General features: G+C 41.6%; 1 pseudogene; it reads left to right on the top strand.

The window, feature by feature from the left end:
• Positions 1–696: 696 nt before the first annotated feature.
• LOC125549452 lies at positions 697–2,123 on the top strand (annotated as a pseudogene).
• The last annotated feature ends 563 nt before the right edge of the window (positions 2,124–2,686 follow it).

The raw sequence follows: 2,686 nt of genomic DNA, 5'->3' as shown, positions 1-2,686 counted from the left end.
AGCCACATGAATCTACGATACATCATGCTCAATTCCATGTTGTATGTGTAGCTGAACAGTTTCGGGGCTTGTATGGTTCTGTCAGTTATCAGATTGCTCCGTAAGGACTAATTAATGACTAGCAAAATTGTGTGTGCCAAGGAGATTAGACTGGGCTCTAGTTAATCTTAATGCTCTTCAGATGCTTGTTTAGTACTCTGTTCTTCAGTGTAGTACTTTGTTCTTTACATTGCTTTTATATTCTCTAACCTCTGCAGTGCTAATCTCGCAGAATTAATCTTTTCCTAGCCAGCATACTGATCTGGTAAGAAAGATTTGGAACCTAGCCTTGTATTGTACCTAGCATTGCCACACATAATCGTTCCGACTAGGACTGTCGTGATGGGTAACCATGACTTTCAGCTACCACATGTTGTTCATGCTTATAGTTAATGCGAGAATCATCAAGCTTTTTAGCTTACCAACAACAGTAGTCGAGTTTTGTTCTGTTAATAGAAACATGCTTACCAACAACAGTAGTCCAATCTTTTGGCCTGTTGTTTATTTTTTGTTTTGCCATGAACAAGCAACTTACGCAGTGCACCATTTAATTTTCTGCATGTATCAAATTTGTAGTGATATGTGGTAGAATTCACGCTAATTTAGGCTCCCTGTCTTTTGGAAATGCTAGGACAGCTTAATCTGGATTCTGAAGCAATGAGTACCTGCAAAATGGCAACGGGGGAAGCTACACATCTGTTCCAGACAGATTGAGCAGTCTACCTCCAGAGATAAAGGGCAACATCCACTCCCGTTTGAATATCGTAGAAGCGGTTAGGACTTGCACCTTATCAAGTACATGGAGGGATGCATGGACTGATATGCCAAAAATATCTCTTCGCGATGGGAAATTTACACGAACTAAGTTCGTTACGTTGGTTGATATGGTGCTATCACTCCACAAGGGAACTATAGAACAATTCAATATTTCGGGTAGTGAAAGCTATCATGATGAGTTCACTAGGTGGATGCTCATGCTGTCAAGCAGATCCACAAGATCAATTATAATTGAGTTTAACTCAAGGCCAAGGTATAGGATACCCTCGTGCATCTTTTCTATGGCCATCTGAAGTCTCTACACCTAGAAAACTGCACCATCAGCTTGCCCCGGGTATTCCAAAGTTTCAAGAGCCTAACTGACCTAAGCCTCAAATTTTTCTCCTCCACAAACATGGATATCCAAAATCTGATCTCATTCTGCCCTGTACCGACCAATTTAATACTAAATTATTTTGAGGGCATCAACCGTCTAAACATTCAGCCTCCTGAACTAGAATATCTTAATGTTGCTGGGGACTTTGAAGACATTGATTTGGATGCCCCTAATCTGAAGGCAGCCATTCTCTTCCATTATCACAAATCTAAAGCATATCAATCTATTCAAATTGCGCATGACAAGGAACGCCATGTCAAGAAGTCATTGGGAAGCCTAAGTGAGATCAAAACACTTGGAATTTCTGGCAGTTTCATGAAGGTGAGCTATTATTAGCTCCGGCATTGCTATAGCCTTCTTCTGTCTTCTGTCTAATCTGTGTTGCCATTTTTTTGGGGTGCAGTATCTATCAAAGGCGTGCATACTTACGAAACTCCCTGTCGTGTTCACTCGCCTGGAGGATATTTATCTTACGATATGCTTTTGGGACCAGAGGCAAGTCTTCACCGTGTGTTCATTGTTTCAGAATGCCCCTAGGTTGAAGAAGCTTGATATGTGGGTATGTATGCCTGCAGTAAATACTCTCCCTCCCTCGATTATCCAATCCATGTTTGTTGAGTTTATGGCACCTACTCAGTTGTAAGAAAAATATATGCAGAGTTACCCTGGGAGCACATGGGATCAGGATCAGGCGAGCATTCAAGAGCTTACCCTGCAAATGCAAACGAACCATCTCATAACGGTCAGTGTGAATGATTTCCGGGGTGTGGACCACGAAATCAATTTTGTGGCAAAGCTATTGAGCTGGGAACCTGCTTTGGAAGAAGAGAGAATAAAGTGGAAGGGTGAAATGGACTGCAGCATGGTTCTTACCAGGCTATTGGCTCTGCCGAGGGTGTCTCCCAGGGCCAAGGTCATTGTCACATTTTGATAAGCATGCTTCCGCAACTATTTGCCAATGTAATTTTCTGCAGGTAGAATTATTTTGGCTTTGTTTATGCGGATTTACCAGCTAGGACTATCTGGTGGTTATACATTTGTGTGCATTGGACGCAAATTATCAGGTAGACTTGGTGCGTTTTGTTCAACATTCGGTGGGAGTACTTAATGTGCTATCAGCAAGTGTCTTCCATGTGAAACACCGGAAATCACTGCTGCCATTCCTCAACAGCGTCAGTTCAGCTCGTGCTCTTTTGACCCTGTGTCCTTTGTATGGTACATTCCTGGTTGTCGCAAATATATGTGTCCATAAGAAGCGATCACATTTAGGAAGCACCTTCATGTTGTCTCAACAAGATGAGAATCAAAGACATCAAGTGTACCTTCGCATTGTACATTCTGCATATGATGCAGCATCATAATGAGATCGAAGTAGCTAGCTCATGCCTGAACCAGTCTACTTTTGGAAATCAAAGCATTCATGAGATTGGTTTACATTGGTTTCAGGTTGGAATTAATGTTTACATAACTAAACCAGAACAAAAGGAAGAAAAA

The sequence above is a fragment of the Triticum urartu genome, chromosome 3 (genome assembly GCF_003073215.2).
Source record: "Triticum urartu cultivar G1812 chromosome 3, Tu2.1, whole genome shotgun sequence".
NCBI lineage: Eukaryota > Viridiplantae > Streptophyta > Magnoliopsida > Poales > Poaceae > Triticum > Triticum urartu.
The sequence above is the reverse complement of the archived record's forward strand: the minus strand, read 5'-3'. Positions and strand labels throughout refer to the sequence as shown.